This window comes from Macaca mulatta, chromosome 1, assembly GCF_049350105.2.
Source record: "Macaca mulatta isolate MMU2019108-1 chromosome 1, T2T-MMU8v2.0, whole genome shotgun sequence".
Classification (NCBI taxonomy): Eukaryota; Metazoa; Chordata; class Mammalia; order Primates; family Cercopithecidae; genus Macaca; species Macaca mulatta.
In genome coordinates this window covers 51,024,677-51,038,833 of record NC_133406.1, presented here as the reverse complement: position 1 = coordinate 51,038,833, position 14,157 = coordinate 51,024,677, and the positions used below count along the sequence as shown (strand labels likewise).

The 14,157-nt window shown below is 37.1% G+C and overlaps 1 protein-coding gene across 27 annotated transcripts in view; it reads right to left on the bottom strand.

The window, feature by feature from the left end:
- The window catches only part of LOC106994282 (uncharacterized), a 263,677-nt gene that overhangs the window by 227,502 nt on the left and 22,018 nt on the right, over positions 1 to 14,157 (bottom strand). For 4 of the 27 annotated variants that reach the window (XR_013417223.1, XR_013417221.1, XR_013417220.1 and 1 more), the window contains exon 3: positions 10,607 to 10,679. The exons of the other annotated variants lie outside the window; for them this stretch is intronic. The gene's annotated coding sequence lies outside the window, so the exon portion shown is untranslated. The remainder of the gene's footprint in view (positions 1 to 10,606; positions 10,680 to 14,157) is intronic. 27 annotated transcript variants of the gene reach the window in all.

Genomic DNA, 14,157 nt, shown 5'->3' with positions numbered 1-14,157 from the left:
ACAGAAAGTTAACAAGGATATCCAGGAATTGAACTCATCTCTGCAGCAAGCAGACCTAATAGACATCTATAGAACTCTCCACCCCAAATCAACAGAATATACATTCTTCTCAGCACCACATCGTACTTACTCCAAAATCGACCACATAATTGGAAGTAAAGCACTCCTCAGCAAATGTACAAGAACAGAAATTATAACAAACTGTCTCTCAGACCACAGTGCAATCAAACTAGAACTCAGGACTAAGAAACTCAATCAAAACCGCTCAACTACATGGAAACTGAACAACCTGCTCCTGAACGACTACTGGGTACATAACGAAATGAAGGCAGAAATAAAGATGTTCTTTGAAACCAATGAGAACAAAGATACAACATACCAGAATCTCTGGGACACATTTAAAGCAGTGTGTAGAGGGAAATTTATAGCACTAAATGCCCACAAGAGAAAGCAGGAAAGATCTAAAATTGACACTCTAACATCACAATTAAAAGAACTAGAGAAGCAAGAGCAAACACATTCAAAAGCTAGCAGAAGGCAAGAAATAACTAAGATCAGAGCAGAACTGAAGGAGATAGAGACACAAAAAACTCTCCAAAAAAATCAATGAATCCAGGAGTTGGTTTTTTGAAAAGATCAACAAAATTGACAGGCCACTAGCAAGACTAATAAACAAGAAAAGAGAGAAGAATCAAATCGACGCAATTAAAAATGATAAAGGGGATATCACCACCGACCCCACAGAAATACAAACTACCATCAGAGAATACTATAAACACCTCTACACAAATAAACTGGAAAATCTAGAAGAAATGGATAATTTCCTGGACACTTACACTCTTCCAAGACTAAACCAGGAAGAAGTTGAATCCCTGAATAGACCAATAGCAGGCTCTGAAATTGAGGCAATAATTAATAGCCTACCAACCAAAAAAAGTCCAGGACCAGATGGATTCACAGCTGAATTCTACCAGAGGTACAAGGAGGAGTTGGTACCATTCCTTCTGAAACTATTCCAATCAATAGAAAAAGAGGGAATCCTCCCTAACTCATTTTATGAGGCCAACATCATCCTGATACCAAAGCCTGGCAGAGACACAACAAAAAAAGAGAATTTTAGACCAATATCCCTGATGAACATCGATGCAAAAATCCTCAATAAAATACTGGCAAACCGGATTCAGCAACACATCAAAAAGCTTATCCATCATGATCAAGTGGGCTTCATCCCTGGGATGCAAGGCTGGTTCAACATTCGCAAATCAATAAATGTAATCCAGCATATAAACAGAACCAAAGACAAGAACCACATGATTATCGCAATAGATGCAGAAAAGGCTTTTGACAAAATTCAACAGCCCTTCATGCTAAAAACGCTCAATAAATTCGGTAGTGATGGAACGTACCTCAAAATAATAAGAGCTATTTATGACAAACCCACAGCCAATATCATACTGAATGGGCAAAAACTGGAAAAATTCCCTTTGAAAACTGGCACAAGACAGGGATGCCCTCTCTCACCACTCCTATTCAACATAGTGTTGGAAGTTCTGGCTAGGGCAATCAGGCAAGAGAAAGAAATCAAGGGTATTCAGTTAGGAAAAGAAGAAGTCAAATTGTCCCTGTTTGCAGATGACATGATTGTATATTTAGAAAACCCCATTGTCTCAGCCCAAGATCTCCTTAAGCTGATAAGCAACTTCAGCAAAGTCTCAGGATACAAAATTAATGTGCAAAAATCACAAGCATTCTTATACACCAGTAACAGACAAACAGAGCCAAATCAGGAATGAACTTCCATTCACAATTGCTTCAAAGAGAATAAAATACCTAGGAATCCAACTCACAAGGGATGTAAAGGACCTCTTCAAGGAGAACTACAAACCACTGCTCAGTGAAATCAAAGAGGACACAAACAAATGGAAGAACATACCATGCTCATGGATAGGAAGAATCAATATCGTGAAAATGGCCATACTGCCCAAGGTAATTTATAGATTCAATGTCATCCCCATCAAGCTACCAATGAGTTTCTTCACAGAATTGGAAAAAACTGCTTTAAAGTTCATATGGAACCAAAAAAGAGCCCGCATCTCCAAGACAATCCTAAGTCAAAAGAACAAAGCTGGAGGCATCACGCTACCTGACTTCAAACTATACTACAAGGCTACAGTAACCAAAACAGCATGGTACTGGTACCAAAACAGAGATATAGACCAATGGAATAGAACAGAGTCCTCAGAAATAATACCACACATCTACAGCCATCTGATCTTTGACAAACCTGAGAGAAACAAGAAATGGGGAAAGGATTCCCTATTTAATAAATGGTGCTGGGAAAATTGGCTAGCCATAAGTAGAAAGCTGAAACTGGATCCTTTCCTTACTCCTTATACAAAAATTAATTCAAGATGGATTAGAGACTTAAATGTTAGACCTAATACCATAAAAATCCTAGAGGAAAACCTAGGTAGTACCATTCAGGACATAGGCATGGGCAAAGACTTCATGTCTAAAACACCAAAAGCAACGGCAGCAAAAGCCAAAATTGACAAATGGGATCTCATTAAACTAAAGAGCTTCTGCACAGCAAAAGAAACTACCATCAGAGTCAACAGGCAACCTACAGAATGGGAGAAAATTTTTGCAATCTACTCATCTGACAAAGGGCTAATATCCAGAACCTACAAAGAACTCAAACAAATTTACAAGAAAAAAAACAACCCCATCAAAAAGTGGGCAAAGGATATGAACAGACATTTCTCAAAAGAAGACATTCATACAGCCAACAGACACATGAAAAAATGCTCATCATCACTGGCCAGAGAAATGCAAATCAAAACCACAATGAGATACCATCTCACACCAGTTAGAATGGCGATCATTAAAAAGTCAGGAAACAACAGGTGCTGGAGAGGATGTGGAGAAATAGGAACACTTTTACACTGTTGGTGGGATTGTAAACTAGTTCAACCATTATGGAAAACAGTATGGCGATTCCTCAAGGATCTAGAACTAGATGTACCATATGACCCAGCCATCCCATTACTGGGTATATACCCAAAGGATTATAAATTATGCTGCTCTAAAGACACATGCACACGTATGTTTATTGCAGCACTATTCACAATAGCAAAGACTTGGAATCAACCCAAATGTCCATCAGTGACAGATTGGATTAAGAAAATGTGGCACATATATACCATGGAATACTATGCAGCCATCAAAAAGGATGAGTTTGTGTCCTTTGTAGGGACATGGATGCAGCTGGAAACCATCATTCTTAGCAAACTATCACAAGAACAGAAAACCAAACACCGCATGTTCTCACTCATAGGTGGGAACTGAACAATGAGATCACTTGGACTCAGGAAGGGGAACATCACACACCAGGGCCTATCATGGGGAGGGGGGAGGGGGGAGGGATTGCATTGGGAGTTATACCTGATGTAAATGACGAGTTGATGGGTGCAGCACAGCAACATGGCACAAGTATACATATGTAACAAACCTGCACGTTATGCACATGTACCCTACAACTTAAAGTATAATAATAATAATTTAAAAAAAAAAAAAAACTATCTGTGACTCAACCACAATGACTTCTTTATTAAAGCTATTACAAAATAAATACTGTTATGGGCAAAAAAAAAAAAAAAACTTGAAATGTAGCTCTTAGCAGTAATGTGCTTGGCTCTGTAGTATGCTGGATATGAAAAGAAACTAAGCTCTCCTTGTTAATAGAGATGATTCAAGGTGGGATAAGAGAAACAATCATCTAGCTGATTGAGTTTCTGCCCCTCATCCCATCCCTTGCCACATCATTTCCTTCTATTATTTTCAGGGTTATTTTTTCTTGACAGAGTTAAACACAGAGAAGCCCTGAGTAAATTAGCTGAGAATCTACACACTGAAAAAAGGAAAATAAAAATCTTCTAAGAGAGGAACAGTAACAGCAGATGCAACTCATGTCCTTATTCCAGACTTCTTTGCATTCTGAAGATTAAAAAGAAGGAAACTACTAAAAGCTTTAAGAACTATCCACCAGATAATTATGACACAAGAGTATAAACAGGGTCAGTTTCAATAGCCATTTCCTCAAGTACAACTTGGCAGCCAAATTCTTCCCAAGGAAATACTTTATGAATAGTAGATAATGAATTGTTTAGAAAAACAGTCCCTAAGGAGCCCATGATATAAATCATTAGTATTTAAGTTCTCACTCTCCTGAGATAATAAGTTGACTGAGAAATTCTGGCTTTAGGGAACTTCCAGGCTCCAGAGGGCCAATAAGAAAGATAGGACATCTGTGCACCCTGCCGTGCAGTGGGAGGAATACTTTAGGAAGGTAATTGTGAAAGGCTCCCCAGACTTCCATTTCCAGCATTATGACAGACTTCACACTCTGAAAACCCCACATGATTGAAACAGCTAAAATGCTGGATAAAATATTTAAAACTTGATCTGTAAAAGGCACTGATGAGCTGTCAGAAAGAGAAAATGTATAGGAACCAAAAAAAAAAAAAAAAAAAAAAGAATGACTGGGAGGTGGGGCGAGTGAGGGTACCAAAGCAACTTTCCACCACAAAGGCTTCTGCCAAGCTCTGGACCTGCTAGCTCCCCACTGGCAGCTATACAGAGCACCAGAGGGTAGAGCCAAACCACCCAAAGTGGGTAGTTTCATAGAAGACTATCATGTTTTCCTAGAAAAGGTGGAATTCCAGAGGTCACTCATCTTACATTGAAAGGTCACCAAAAAACTTCAAAAGGAATGTATTAATTTCCTATCACTGCTGTAACAGATTACCACAAACTTAGTTACTTAACATCACTAACTTACTATCTTACAAGTCGAGAGGCCAGAAATCAAAAATCAAGGTTTTGACAGGCTGCACTCCTTCTGGAAGCTTCAGGGAAGAATTTTTTTCCTTGCTTGCTGTGGATTGAACTGTTCCCTCCCTGCCGCCCCCCCCCCAAAAAAATCATGTTGACTATATTTGAAAATAAAATCTTTAAGACATAATTAAAGTTGAGTGAGGTCATAAGGGTGGGTCTTCTTCTGATAGGGCTTGTGGAGTTAGAAGAGGAAGAGAAAGGAAAAGATCATGTGCCAAGAGAAGGCCATGCAAGGACTTAGCAAGAAGGTGGTCATTTACAAGCCAGGATGATGGTTCTGACCAGGAACTAAACAGGCAAGAACCTTGATCTAGAACTTTTAGGACCCAAAACTATGAGAAAATACATTTATTTGTTTAAGCCACCCAGCCTCTGATAGTTTAAGGCAGCCCAAGGAGTCTAAAGACATTGCTTTTTTCAACCTCTAGAGACCTACTCTATTCGTTGGCTTGTGGCTCCATTCTCACATCACCCTAACTTCTTGTATCCCTTTTATAAGGTCCATTGTGATTACATTGGGCCCATCCATTTAACCCAGGATAATTTATCCATCTCAAGATCCTTAACATAATCACACCTGCAAAATTCCTTTTGCCATATAAAGTAATATTAATAGGTTCCAGTGGTTAGGAAATGGACATTTTGGAGGGGATGGGACAGGGGTAGGAATTATTTGGTTGATCATAAAATATTAAAGAGGAAATAGGCTATTTCTGTGAATAAAGGGAAAATAAGTCTCCCTTGAGATTTATTGGCCTTTACAATGTTTTGCAGCCTGAATTCACTCTACTTGTGTAATCCAAAATACTTCAGAGAGTTTAGCTGAAACTGAAGTAGTCACAGGTGGGTAGTAGCTACAATTGACAGGCAGTAGAAAACATACATCCTCTTTGGAGCAATAAACCTCACCCTGTTTCTGAAAGCATTTCTCCAAGAAACATCTAAGAAAAATAATCAGCTCATAGACAAAAATCACAAACTAAATAAGAAAATGAAGCATCAGAAATGAAAGTCTAGAGAAATAATATTCAGCAAAATGATACCAAGCAAAGGCCTCAAAATAAAACAGTGAGATAAATATAAGCCACATAAGATGGTAGAAAACAATTATTAATCATAACAAATATAAATGGACTTAGCTCTCTAGTTGAATGACAAAGATTGTTATATTGCACTAAAAAATAAAATTCAGCTAGGGATATTGCAAATATTTGACATTTGGTGTAGTACAGGTACTGACCAGAGTGGATTTACCAACTAATAGAACTACACTGGTCATAACCAGTATGTCCATGTGGAATAATACTATCTGTCCTGCTTCCAGCCATATTCCCTTTTTATAAGTCACATCTAAAATGCATGGATACATAAATGTTGAAAATAAAAAATAAAGTGGATGATATATGAGATACGTAATGATAGAAATTGGTAAGTGATATTTACATCAGACAAATAGACTTTAGGACAAAAAAAAAAAAAAAAAAAAAAAGCATTACCAGGAGCTAGAGAGTAACCATGTAGTCAGTTAAGGTATAGGAGTAATATTTTTGGCATTTTTGCTTTTTCATTTTTTGTTCTTCACTGCAACAAAGCTATTCATCTTATATAGTTCCCATTGCTGTTGGTAATTTGGCCACCCATTCTGGCATTTAGCAAGAATTTCCCATCAATTTGTTGCTATATTCATGAGTATTTTCATTTATTATTCTTGTTGGTCTGCTTAGTCTAAAAAATGAGTTTGAGGAATTTTAAAAATTTAGTGGTCATCACATTCATGCTGCACTGATTTTGAAATTACTTGTTTTCTATTTCATTGTGAGATTTATTTATTTATTTATTTATTTTTTGAGATGGAATCTCACTCTGTCACCCAGGTTGGAGTGCAGTGGCGTAATCTCAGCCCACTGCAACCGCCGCTTCCTGGGCTCCAGCAATTCTCCTGCCTCAGCCTCCCAAGTAGCTGGGATTATAGGCACGTGCCACCATGACTGGCTAATTTTTGTAATTTTAGTATAAACAGGGTTTCACTACATTGGCCAGGCTGGTCTCAAACTCCTGACCTAAAGTGATCCACCCACCTCGGCCTCCCAAAGTGCTGGGGGGGTTACAGGTGTGAGTCACCACACCTGACCCATCTTTTTCAATAGTTGCAGCATTTCATTTGCTGCTTACCAAGTTTCTGCCTTTCCAGGATAGCACCACGATCTATATGAGCCAACATTTGATTATAATGTATTCCTTGTGCTAAGAATTGAGGTGAACTGCCTAAAAGTCATTGGTCCTACTGAATCAGGTATCTCTACTCCACAATTCACGTGCCTTGCAAATGAGGAAGAAAGATAACACATTGTACTCTGCTCTTCATAAGGTAGTTAGTTAGCTACAGATAAATTAAAATCTGAGAACTAGAAGGAAAAAATAACTCACTCTTACAGTTTCAATAAAGGGGAAAAACACTTTGTGTAATGATAGCAATTATATATTTTATTGTAATACAAGCAGTTAGGCCTGAATAGTTAAGGCAAATTAATAAATTAATCCAGTTAATATTACCTTTTGAATTCTAAAGATCTATAAAAGTTGTAGGGGAAAAAGAAATGTTTGTCAAATAACTTTCATGGGGAAAAGCTAAAGCCTAACTAGTGTTGGGAAGCTCTAGAGCCAGTTCATTCCCCTGTTGCTTCCTGTATCAATGACATATTACCCAGTTAACAAAAAATGTAATGTTCTTCACGTGTAACAAAGTAGAAAATTTTAACTTCTAAAATGATCACCCTGAATGACAAAAATTTTAACTTCTAAAATGATCACCCTGAATGACAAATCATTTTCTTTGTTGTGGGTTTGTTTGAGACAGATTCTCGCTCTGTCACCCAAGCTAGAGTGTAGTGGCCCAGAACCCTGGGCTTCCTGGGTTCAAGTGATTCTCCTGCCTCAGCCTCCTGAGTAGTTGGGATTACAGGCACTCACCACCAGGCCCAGCTAATTTTTGTATTTTTAGTAGAAACACGGTTTTACCATGTTGGCCAGGCTAGTCTTGAATTCCTGATCAAGTGACCTGCCCACCTTTGCCTCCCAAAGTGCTGGGATAACAGGCGTGAGCTACTGCACCCAGCCTCATTTTTCTAAAATTATTTTTATTTTATAAACCACGATTTCAACTTATGAGTATTAGAGAAAAATAAGAAATATACAAATGAGAAAGCAGATCAGGTTGCCTGGGAACGGGGGTAGAAAACGGGATTGAGAAGGATTATGGAGAAGCATGAGGAAATGTTTAAGGGTGATGAATAGGCTCATTTTCTTGTGTGTGATAATAGTTTCACAGGTGTACCTACGTCAACATTTCAAATTATGTATTTTAAATCTGTGCAGTTTGTTGTATGTCAATTACTGCTCAATAAAACTTTGCTTTGAAAAAAGAAATAGAATTGAGATATGCACCACTTTGTATCTGCTAATGAAATAATATCCAACAATGACTTTCAACAGAAGTCTGTCAGTACCTTGAACTACTCAATTTCAGCATCCCGAAAACTAGGACAGCCAGCTACTGTGGCCTCTTTATGAAACACCTAGAATCATCTTTGAATATCTTTGGCCAAAAAAAGTTGCACCTAAATATAATCAAGCCTCTAGTATAGAGCTAACTTCCATTTGTAAGAAAGAGAGAAATAGAGAAAACAAGTTAAAGTCACAAGGAAGTAAAGACACAGATCCAGAATGTGGCACATTCCGCAGAATGTGACCCAGTTTCTGCACAAATCAATGACATGAAAAGAAGGGGCCTTAGGGGAAAAGAGGCTGCTCTAGATTCAAAAACAAAAATGCTTAAGAGACTTAACACAAGTCCCACAGGTTGCATTTAGTTAAGTTAATATGTTATGTGAAGGCAATATTTTCCTAGTCTTTGGGACAACTGGAATAATTTGATAGTGGACTGAATATTGAATAACACCAAAAAATTACTACTAGTTTTGTTGGATGTGCTATAATATTGTCATATGGAAGAAACTGCCCTTATATAGATGCATTTTGAAAGCCATAGGAATAACGTATCTGGGGTTTTCCTTAACATACTGAAAAAATGGGGGTAAAAAACAAAAGGACAAAAATAAATGTGACAAAATCTTAATATCCACCAATCTGATAAATCTGATAGGTATTTATTGTTCTTTATATTAATATTCTATTGTAAATGTTTGAAAGTCAAATTAATTTAAATGAAAATCTCTTCATGAAACTAGGCAGAATTCACCATTATAAAAGTATCTGAATTCTTGCAGAAAACATACACAAGCAATTTTTGTCTTGAAATTTTCACTGGCTTACTATATAGGTAAGTAAAGAATATTTGAATTGCCATTACCATACCCAATTGGTATCATTATCTGAGAATATTTGTAGTGTAAAAACAGGTGTATAAGACTTAGAGGCTCAGTAATCATTGTTCACAAAGGGTACAGCAGCATAGTGTTCAATGAATTCTCATGCATGTCAATAGTAACAGTAATAGTAATTTTTTAAGCTCCCGTTGTATGCTAGACACTGTTCTAGACTCTTTACATATTTCTAATTCATTCCACAATCTTAAAGGTTGGTATTATGGTAATGGTGTGATACTCTGATATGATCATCATTACCATTTTACAGTAGAGAAAACTGAGGTTTACAAGGTAACTTGCTCAAGGACAGTTCCCTTTGGATTCTTTCTGAATCAAAAGACCAGAATCTTTTTCACTACTCAGGGTAAGAATTCTGCCAAACTATTTCTACAAATGTACATGTACTGATTATGCATATTATACTACGATTCTTGCCAAAGAAATAAACAAAGATGACCAACATGCAGAACACTGCAGAAAGTTCAAGGTATTTTGATACATTTTCAAACTTGGTCCAAATATCCCTGTGAGGAAGCAGACAGGTGGTAAAAGGACAGTGAAGGATTTGTGAGGTATCTTTCTAGCCAATCCTGCCTGGATACAAACCCCAACTCTACCACTTACAACCTAAGTGACTTGGCCTCTTAACTCTTCTCAGTTTTTATGTCACTTAAATGTGAATCCTAACAAATGGTTGTTTACTTTGACTTGGGAAAAGTAAAGATGTCATACAATGAAATATGAAAGGGTCCTAATTTTTATATCTGGTACATAGCTGGCATTCTAGATGTTAACACCCTTCTCTTATCCACCTTTTATGATTTGTGTGCATAACAGAACAATTTCAATCATAACTGTTCTTTGAATGCTAACCCTCACTGCCATTAGCAAAAGGAACCATATATTGCACACTATATTGCTTTTCTTGGCCCAAGGCATGGTTGCCCTAAGTGTTTCTATATAAAATTGTGTTTTAACCTAAACATTTTATGTATGTCAGGTCGAACTATTGTTCTCAAGGGTTGCTAGCAATAGGCAGCAACATTTACCTTCCACAAATGTCACTTCAAAAGCCGCTTTAGGGGAGATTGCTTCATCTGTGGCATTGACCCTGCCTTGTGCCCTTACCCACTAGCAAACACCTTGGCTAAGTCAGGGAAACTCTGCTGCACATTGGCTGTATTCACTGATAGTCAAAAATCATAAGGCTAAAAAATTAAAACCTGACAACCATTTGGAGAAAATTGTTTAATTAAATGCTTTTCAATATGCTATAGCCTTGGTAGCATTGAGCTCTGTTATCTAAGATTTAAACCGATACATACCCTTCCAAAGACCTCCAAAGTATTTTCTTTGAGTTAATATTCAGATCATATTAATGTCCATGGGAAAAACACCCTGGGGACAGAGACACACCACTTTGTTAGATCCAGAAAGGAAATTAAGATATATCTTTATAGAAAACTGTGTGTTGTATTTATTAGTAACCCACGATGATGCTCAATTTGGCCAAAGAGTTAAAAGTAAATCATTTTAAATCTAGGGCATCTACCTCTCTCATCTCTAAAGAAGTACTCATGTTCAAAAGATACTAAATTTTCTACTTTTAATTAGTTGTCATTTTGAAGTCAACCTCTAAACAGCATGAAAGGGATCAGCTCACAGGAAACTGAGTGTGACAAAAATCCAGGCATCTGAAACACAAAATGCCACCTTCTTTACTCTTGAAATTCCCAGTCCTTGCTGTCATATTTGGAATGGTAGGCAAGGGAGATGAAAGACAATTACAAATTCCCTTTCCACTCTCAGTAAAGCATCTCCATTTTCACAGCTCCAATATGCTGGCCACAAGAGGTTTAACTTGGGAGAATTAAGACCTGCTATACATACTAAGTAAATCTTACAAGTTCTTTAAGGGGTGCTCAAGAGACTTGGATATGTTATATAGCTCTCACAGCTGCCAATATTTATATTTGAAGTCATCACTCACTGGGTATTGAGACAAATCAAGAAGATGGGAAAACTTTCTGAATTTTAGACAATGGATAAGATTTAAAAATATGCATGGTATATGGACTGATACACCCAAAGTGAATTGAAGCCTCTGCAGATTTTTATAGACTTGGAAAATAAGAAAGTAATCATATGTAGAATCTTGGTTCTATACAGTATAGAGTAATACAAAGACAAAACAATGGTGTAGAAATTACATTACGAAATGTGTTAGGTAGCAGATGTTTTGAAAACCACATTCGATGGAGAAAGTTACCTCTTTAAAACGTATTCACTAAAATAGTGATTATCAACTTCCATGTATGTAAAAATCATAATGGGTACTTATTAAAAATTTTGAATCTTGAAAGCCAGCTTAAGAGGCTCTGAATTAGCAAGCCTTGGAAAAAACCTTGGAATATTATGGCTCTCTAGAGGGACAGAATTAATAGGATACATGAGTATTTGAGAGGCAGTTTATTAAGGAGAATTGACTCACACAATCACAAGGTAAGGTACCATGACAGGCCATTTGCAAGTTGAGAAGCAAGAAAATCAGTAGTGCATCAGTCAAAGTCCCGAAACGTCAAAAGTAGCGGGCTGACAGCCCAGCCCTTCAGTCTGTGGCCAAAGGCCCAAGAGCCCCTGGAAAACCACTGGCATAAATGCAAGAGTCCAAAAGTTGAAGAACTTGGAGTCTGATGTTTGAGGGCAGAAAGCATCCAGCATAGGAGAAAGATAAAGGCCAGAAGACTCAACAAGTCTAGTCCCTTCCATGTTCTTCTGCCTACTTTATCCTAGCCACTCTGGCAGCATTTAAATGGTGCCCACCCAGACTGAGGGTGGGTCTGGATCTCCCAGTTCACTGACTTAAATGTTAATCTCCTTTGACAAACCCCTCACAGACACACCCAGGAACACCACTTTGCCTCCTTCGATCCAATCAAGTTGACACTCAATATTAGCCATCACATTTGGGAATCTGAATTTTTAATAAATACTCCAAGTAATTATAATGCATATATCTGAGAACTGTGTTTTGCAAAACACTTCAATTAAGGAGAAAAGGAAACAAATGCAAACTTGACTTTCAGTGGAACTAGAGTACAGATAAAACCCCAAACTTCAAATATATATGAAAGGGCTGCCAAAAACAGTAGAGATGAAGTTATATGTCTGAAGATGTGAAATGGAGAGCAGAGACAGAGCTTAGTAAATCAAACTAAGATTTACTTAGTAAGTATAGCAAATCTTAATTCTCCTTGAACTTTTCAGATTTAAGAGGCAGTTGCCAGCATTCATGTCTTGAACCCGAAAGGATATATGTCAACGTACAAAAATTTAAGTCCGTTTTCACAAAGGAAGAGCAGGGTACACAGGTAAGTACAAGCTTCACTGGACTGGATATGGCTCCGAGAAGCAGAGATGATAAAGCTCCCCAGATGAGCTATTTGTAAGTAGTGGCTGCCATTTTGAAAAGAGAATAGTAGTAAAAAGTTTACCAACTGCCTGTTTACTTTGTCTTGGGAAAAGTCAAGTTTAAACAAACTCACACAGAAAAAAAAAAATGCTGGATGATAAAAATTCCATCTAGTCTAGAACATGGTCTTCAACTCTCCCCAAATTAATCATCCTGCAACAGCCAGTATGGGAAAAATTTATCTCTTTCAAAGATGAGTAATCAAAAGGAAAGCAAAACAGGATAAATAAGATCCACTGAAAGGATTGCAAGAGAAAAAACAAAAAAACAAATAGAAAAATAACCCTCACCAGAAACCTTTGGCCCTGAGGCAGACAAATACTGTTAAACTTTTTACCATGAATATTTAAAACCTAAAAAAATGGCTCTATAAAACAAGAACACAATGCAGAGATGAAAAAACTTAGGGTAGAGATAGAGGAAAAATTAGGATAAGATGGAACATGACTAGCAGAATTTGATAATTTGGGGGTAGGGGCGACAAGGAAGGTGGTACTGTAGTGGAACCATGAGAGAAATAAACACAAAATTATAAGGATTATATATGGAGAAGGACAGAGCTGAAAATGCAGAAGGGACTACAAAGAGAAATGAGGAAGTGAATAAAATGAAATAAACATTTTAAAAGAATTATAAGTAAAATGACAGTTGCAAGGGAAAGGCATAGGCATAACTTGCTATCCAAAGGGAGAAAGTGAAATGATAGAGCAGGACACTTATTTAGAAACATAATTTTTTAAAAAATCCTGAAATGAAAAAAGACTAAAAGGGGACATCATATCTCGAGGAAAACTAACCAGAATCATAAATACCAGGAATAATCTAGCAAACTTCTCTACTTCAAGGATAATGAAGAATCATATGAGCTTCCAAGCAAAAAAAAATGATCAAGTTATCTGAGGATAATAAAAATCAGACAAGGCCTCAGTCTTTTCCAGATATATTTCACTTTAGAAAACAATGGGAGAATTCACACAAATTCCTGAAGCAAGAACCAATATTGTTAAAATGGCCATACTGCCTAAAGCAATCTACGGATTCTACACTGTTCCTATCAAACTACCAATATCAAAAAGAACAAAGCCAGAGGCATTGTACAACCCAACTTCAAACTATACTATAAGGCTACAGTAACCAAAACAGCATGGTACTGGTTCAAAAACAGACAAACCAATGAAACAGAATCAAGAACCCAAAAATAAAGCTGCACACCTCCAGCCATCTGATCTTTGACAAGTCAACAAAAATAATATGGAAGGGACTCCCTATTCAATAGATGGTGTTGAGATAGCTGGCTAGTCATATGCAGAATGAAATACAAGACTCATTTCAAGTATTAGCAATAACAATAAAAATATCAATGAGACCTAATTAAAACTAAGGGCATGTAACCATGATTGTGAA